Source organism: Salvelinus sp. IW2-2015, linkage group LG15 (assembly GCF_002910315.2).
Source record: "Salvelinus sp. IW2-2015 linkage group LG15, ASM291031v2, whole genome shotgun sequence".
NCBI classification, from domain to species: Eukaryota; Metazoa; Chordata; class Actinopteri; order Salmoniformes; family Salmonidae; genus Salvelinus; species Salvelinus sp. IW2-2015.
Genome location: NC_036855.1, coordinates 26,428,783 through 26,436,282, shown reverse-complemented (window position 1 = coordinate 26,436,282; position 7,500 = coordinate 26,428,783). Strand labels below are relative to the sequence as shown.

The 7,500-nt window shown below is 44.1% G+C and overlaps 1 protein-coding gene across 1 annotated transcript in view; it reads left to right on the top strand.

The window, feature by feature from the left end:
- LOC111973704 (SET-binding protein) overlaps positions 1–7,500 on the top strand; it is an 81,463-nt gene that overhangs the window by 11,997 nt on the left and 61,966 nt on the right. The window lies entirely within an intron of this gene.

Here is a 7,500-nt window from a genome sequence, read left to right as displayed (position 1 = left end):
TGTGTGGTGTGTGTGTGTGTGGTGCGTGTGTGTGTGTGTGTGTGGTGTTGTGTGTGTTGTGTGTGTGTGAGGTAGTCTCCTATAGAGTCATGTATACCTGCGTTGAACATCTCTTGCTCGTGTGCTAGCCTGCTTCTCAGTACACTGCATCTCGCTGTGTGTGTCCGTTCCCTTTATAAGCACCCAGCACCCTCGCAAGACATCAGCTTCTTTATACCCTGAAAAGCAGCCATCTTGTACCCTTGTCCAGCATCTCATTAAATGAACAATATTGTGTGTGTGTTGTGTAGTGGTGTGGGTGTTGTGACTAGTACAGAAGGGAATGGGATCCTTAGGTAATGGGTAAATGTCCCCTTTTTCCCACTTCTCCGTCTCTCTCTCTCTCATCTCTCTCTCTCTCCTCCTCTCTCTCCTCTTCATCTCTCTCGACTCGTCTCTCTCTCTCCCTCTCCTCGTCTCGTCTCTCTCATCTCCAGTCTACTGCTTTTCCTTTCCTCTGTGTTCCGTTCGGCGCTGCTCGATGCAGGAAGAAAAGTATAGTAATAAGAAAGAAGTAATAGTAAGTTAACAAAAATGAAATAGTAAGAAATAAAAAAAGTAAGAGTAAGAAAAGACAAAGTAGTAGTAAAATAGAAATATGTCTGCTAGTAAGATCAAAGTACGAAGGAAGTATAGTTTAAGTTAAGATAGAAAGATAGATTCAGAGTTGAAAAAGGACTAGTACTCTTAGCTTAAGGTAAAAAAGAAGGAAAGTAGTAGTTTAGTAGTAAAAATAACTTGTATATAATATTTAAGTTCTTGCACGAGAAGATGAAATTAGTAGTTTCTAAACTCACGCAAAAGAGAATGACGATAGTTTAGACAGAGGAGTCACACGAAGAAGATCTACAGTTTACAGTATGACAGAAATGAGATAGGTCTCGTATGGTCTCTTAAGTCATTAAGAAGAGAAGAGTACGATTAGAGTAAGTCAAGATGAGCGAGAAAAAGAGACGTACGTATTCTCTCTTGCTTATCTGTTTGTACTCATGCTAAAAGCATGAAAGAAGGCAAGAGTTAGGCACTTTTAAGGTCACATTGAGACTGACAGAGGAAGGAAGGTAGTAGTCGGTTTGATCTAGAGAAAAGAGAGAATCAGGAGAAAAGTAGTCTAGTATCCTCTTACATCTCATGTCGCATCACTATGATAAATACGTATAAGTGTACTCCTCAAGAAAAAGAAGATGCAAGAGTAGCCTTTTCTAGCGTAGTTACAAGAGAAGGCTCAGATGACAGTTTACTTACTTAAGAGTTAAAGAGAGGAAGAAAAATTTAAGATGAGAAAAAGAAAATACTAGTTTAGATAGAGGAAATAGACAGTAGTAGTAGTTAAGATAAGAAGAAAGAATATACAGGGATCGTCCATCCATAGAACTAAAAAAGAAGATGAAGAAATAGAGTAGAGATAAAAAGAGTTAGAGATTTACATAAAAAAAAAACTTAAAAAGAAAACTAATTATACACAAGTCAAAAGAGAAAGTTTAAAGAAAGGATATAACAGAGCTAAGCACCAGGTTGTATACGTCCTATTGCTTGTGGCTGTGTCTTCGTACGAAAAAGTAAATTTAAGAAGAAGTATTAATGGAATGAACGATAAGAAGACACAGAACAGTAGAGAAGAATCAAATTAGATAAAATAGTATTACTTGATAGAAAGAGAAAGAATCTAATATTAAAATAGTAGAAGGTAAAGAGAGAAAAAGTAGAAAGTAAGAAGTGTACAGAAGAGTAGAGTAAAAAAGTGGACAAGAAGAGTACACTCTTCAAAGTCATGTCAGATGCAAAGAAAATAGAGATAGAAAAGGAAGTATGCTCGAAGGTGAGAAGGAGAGACCAAATGTAAGGAAAGTCTAGAGCAGAGGAAGACCGTAGGAAGTAGCAGGGGAGGAAAGGGAAGGAAATAGGGGAAGTAGCAAGGCGAAGGGAGGGGCGGATGAGGGATGTGAGGGGAGGCAGAGGAAAAGTGAGGAGAGTAAGGGGGGAGGAGAGGGAAGAGTAGGGACATGGGGGAGGAGGAGGGAAGAGTAAGGGAAGTAGATGGGGAGGAGGGAGAGAGTAGTGGGAGTTTTAAAGGGAGAAAGATGCAGGGGAGGAGAGGGAAGAGTAGTTATCACGAGGCATCGAACTGGTGGTGAGGCGGAGCCGGCATTGAAATTTGGTATGGCGAAGAGAGACAGGCAGTAGTCTTTTGAATCTCAAATCTCTCGGTCGTCAGCCCAGAAATAGAGGGGGAGGCAGAGTTTAGGAACACCACAAGGGGGTGAGACGGAAAAGAGGGGAGTAGAGGGGGGAGAGGGAACGAGTGGCAAGTAGAAGGGGAGTGAGGGGAAGAAATTAAGTAGAGAGGGTAGGGACGGCAGAGGGGGTTAGAGGGAGAGAGGGAAAAAGGTTAGCGAGAGTTAGTTAGGGGAGGATGAGGAAGAAGGAAGTAGAGGGGAGAGAGAAGGGAAAGAGTAGTGATTGAAGTAGATGGCAGGGAGGAGGGAAGAGAGAGGAAGTTAGAAGAGGAGTAGGAGGAGAGGGTTGACGTCTTTAGGGGAGGAGAGGGAAAAGTGAGGAGAGTAAGGGGAAGGAGTGCTGGTAGAGTTCAGTGCGAGTTGTCAACGTTCATCCGCAGTCCAGACAAGATTGAAAGACATTCAAAGGAGGCCTTAAAAACTACACTGAAAATACCAGAATATACTACAGGACCAACATTTAACATACTGGTGGTAATACTGAAGAAAAGTGCCTCTCGCTGATAGAATGGGCGAGTAACAACTGGGACAATCTCCCTAAACGAAGCCTGTATCGTTGACTTACCTCGTTTTCTTCAGCACCAGTTCTCACGCAGCTCCAGATTTCCACACAATTCTGAAAAGAGTTTGAAAAACCGGACAATAGCTATGCCAAGAGAAGGGCATTATCAATGTGTTATATTCTACATATGTGACCATTTTTTTTAGCATTAATTTATGTAACGCAGGTGTGCCCTTACTCACAGGAGCTTACTCGTGATCCAGGCAAGAACGTTAGAATCATTCACAAACGTCTTCGCACCCACCCAAAGATCCCGCAGTTCCTACCAGGAATAGGAGGAAGGAAAAATAGAATGTTGCACATAGGGGTTACTTGGATGAATTGAAAGGCATAGTCACAGGTGGAACAATGACGAGTTACAATAATCCACTGATGTGGCGTGGGGTGTAGCTGGTGAAGTGGAGAAATACGAAAGAGAGAGCGATTAAGTTATTTAGTCCCATGTCAAGAAGACCTGGCTAGTGTTCCAAACCACTTCTCTCAAAGTTTACACTTCCTGCCTGATCCTGAAAGTCGCTGTCCAACAAATGACAGATCACAGATCAAAGGAACAACAGTGTCATGCTGGGAACCCAAGGAACGACAGACAGGACAACAGGAAAGGATGGATCATAATAGGAAGACATAGTGTAAACACTGGAAATGACATTCTTCTCAGGTCACACCCAGACATCCTGACTTCACTCGTTACTCCAGCAACCGAACCACCCTGGCTCATCCATCTTCATACAGACAACCAGGAATGGCTGGGAGACTCTTGGGTCATTCTCTCATATAAGGCCAATGTGCTGAAGTATATTTAGTAGGGAAATTTAATCAGATCATTCAAGCTAACGGACTGTGGTTGTATTCAATCGATGTCCGGGTTATACTAAGGTTTAAGTCAACCACTAAAGAATATAAAGCTCATTAAGAGCCTGTGGATTAATTCAATTATCTTCTCAGCCATGAAGGGTTACTACAGCAAAATTACAGAAAAGACACATAAATTAACACTCTGGATGTCACTAAAAGTTTAAAGTTAATTCATGTTTCACTGACAGATGACAAATGTTCTGGACTGAGATTGAGAGAGGGCTATGTCCTTCGTTGTCAAAATAAACCATGTCTATTATTTTGCTTTTATCTCCCAGATCTTCTTGATTAAGCCATTCAATCAATTTTGGTTTTGTAATTAAATTGGTTCTTAATTAAAGAATAACTCTGTACCTCATTGCTTGGAGGGTAATAACCAATAAATAACTAAACTGTGGATTCCAGGGAGAACGCAGCACAATTCAACTGTCTCTTAGAGGAGCCGTCCTGGGATAATAAGTCTGAAGTCCTGAGAACAATCCCATGGCTCTTCTGTAATATGGAGCTCAAAGTTGTGGGAGCGAAGGGCACGGCTAAGGAGAACTAGCAATCCTATTTACACTACTGACCTACTCTCCCCCTAGCCCACTCTCCATTTTCACTCACTGCTCTGCTCACTGCTGTTCTCAATGTGAAGGCCAGGTCATTCACTGTGTTTTATTACAACACAGTGCATTAGATCATCTACCACACGCGCACATGCAAACACACACAGAACACACGCAAACCTCTGCTGTTAGAAGCAGTTTTATGCTCATTCCATCCTGATAAATAGGTTTCCCTCCCTTGTGAGATGAGCACCGAAGCAATCTAGTCAGCCCGTAATGTGGGAGGCTGGTGAACTGGGAGAGGAGAGGAGGTGGGCATGGAATGGAGCCTCTCTCACTCAATCTCTAGTTAACTGCATTCATCATGACAATTCCTCACAAAAACAGTGGCAGGCTGTCAACAACATGGAGCAGAGATTTACAGCAGGTACCCATGCATGGGGCTAATGGAGACGGCGCTCCACTGTCCTGTCCTCACAGGCCCCAGTAGTACAGTAACAGAACAGCACAGGGAAGTGTGTCTGTCCTCCATGAGGCCCAGGTGAGAAATACCACATCGTGCTTTCAGGGGCTGGAAGGACAGCGCTGCTTATTCTGCTCCCCATGGGGCCCCCCCTTGGGGGAAGAAGACCCCCCAGGCCTCTAACACAGCCTAACAGAGCCTACAGAGCCTAACACAGCCGAACAGAGGCGGAGCAGCACGGCACGATTCAGAGGTGACAGATTTTCCCTGTAAAAAGAAACAATAAGTCACCCCCCCGCTGAGAGAACATGAAACAAAAAGTGCCCTGGATGTCTGAACGCTCCTGGGAAAAAAGAGCTGAAACAGAAGTTGGAAAAAACGCTGTTCCTAAAAAATCAACATGCCAGTCCTGATGTCCCACAAGCGCAGTATCTCTTTCGGAGACTTGGACAGAACGGCAAGGGGCATTAGGAAGCAGAACAGGGGAATCAGTTGGATATCTGAGTAACGTTCAACCAGATACAGCTTACATCTGGGAAGCCTACCAAGCGCTTTGTTTCTGTTTGTTTCTCAACCCTCGCAGTCAGTCTTCAGATCCATAAACCGGACACATGCAATCCGGCAGCATTGCGCTGGCCTTCATCCACATTATCCAATGTGTCTATCATCTTATTGAAAACAGTGTATGTGATCACAACATAATTGCATCAAAACAAAATGGTTCCTACTGCAGGCCTTCCAGCATTCCCCATACAGGAACAGTATCAGTTCCAATACTGACGTTGAGCTTGAGATTGATTTCGGTTCTTCATCCAGTGCCTTTTAAAATAATAATCTTCTCTCCACTGGGGGTCTCCAGGGACCAAATAATGGTCCTTTCAATGGCTGACTCTGTTATTCTTACTGTGTCAGTACCATTTCCTGCAATTGCCTTTCAACATCCGCTGCCCTCAAGAGGATAGAGATGACTGGCAAATCCAACATACACACACACAACTACACACACACTCGATCCGCGAACACACTCATCATACAACCACCACACACGACAGGTCACACAACACACACACAAAAGTGTCTCCTCGAGCGACATTGGAACACGCTCCATAAATACACAAGACTATTGTCATATGTTGTTCACATCTAGACAAATCTGTCTGATCTGAATTCCTCTTGCATCCTCTGACACTAACAATAAAATCCAACATCAGAAGTGACACTTAATCATACGGCTTAACGTGGGTCACGTCAACCGTATCGTATGGCTCGTAACCTCTTTTGCTGACTCCAGACAGTGTGAACAAATGTTTTTTACCCCAACAACAAACAAACGAATGAAAGTGGAAGTCCACATGACACAATTTGTTGAGCCAAGATGAACTAAAAATAGTTTGTGGTGGAAAGTGCTTCTTTATTTCAGCTTCTGTGGTTGGTCAATAAAGAGTCTTCCAGAGACATAATGGAAGAGCGGTAGCTGTGTAAATTGGAAAAATAATCGATGTACCTCCCGATCAAACAGCCATGACAAGCAATTCCTCCCACGGCCACAGCACCTGCGCCTGCAAGGCAAAGACGGAAGAGGGGAGTCGCTGCTCTCTAGGTCTTGTTGGAGATTCACCAGTGAAAAGCAATCACATTAATAGATAAAACAGAAGCTACAGCACATCAAGCCATATAGACTTCAACATCAACTGGGGTTTAATTTCTCTGTCAACAGAGCGAATTTCAGAGCACTATCTCAGCTTTGGCCCTTGGGTACGGCTAGTACAGGCCAGGTTATGATTGATCTTCACACTGACAACACCATTCATGTATCAGAGCCCCTGTCATGGAGAGAGTGAGAAGTAGAGGCGGAGGTGTCGTTGTTTTAATGAGGGCACATCAACACCCCCAGCCCCTGCATCGGGCGAGAGGGAGTGGGCCTGTGCTTGGCACGCCCCCTTCTGTCGTTCTGTTGTTTTCCTCGGTGGGGCTGAGCCTGGGGCCGGGAGAGACAGTGGAGAAGGGCACTGCCACACTCTGAAAACTGGAGCTCCACAATAACACCATCACACTGGCTTCAAGTCCACACCATTCAACACACCAATCACACACATCCTTTCCATGTCAAGTAAGGGGCGGCAACCTGCCCGCCCACGTGTCATGTCAATTTCCCACGTATCGAGTCGTTTAGATAAACGTTTCCTCTTGGCTCCGTGACTAGAAAACTATTGAAGGGCATTAAAGCACTTGTCACCACATCTCCAAAAGCCTTGGCCCTACGGCGAGAGGGTTTGAAAATATCAAAAGCGACGCGAGGAAATAATTTAAACAGGCTAACTCATCCCCTATACCTCTCAGTGGGCCTCATAACAGTGGAAGGATAGCCAGACAAGGAGATTCATGGTTTTATTCTATTGTAGGACTCGGAGTGGAATTAGGTTTTATCTGATCTGAAGCTATATCTATTCCAATTGCATTTCATGGCTGCCTTGTAAACAGATACAGTGACCTGTCCCGGGGTCTGAGGGAGGGGAACATAAGAGGATCATGTGACAACGGATTCAGCTCCCTCTTCATGCTGTGGACCATGTCACTCCCCTCAGTCCAACCACACATCACCACACAGCTTTTATCCTCAACACACACACAACAACACACACTCACAACACACACCACACACACACACCACACCACACACACAACACACACACACACACACACCACACACACACACAACACACACACACACAACACACAACACACACACACACACAACACACACACACACACTACACCACACACAGGTATCCACAT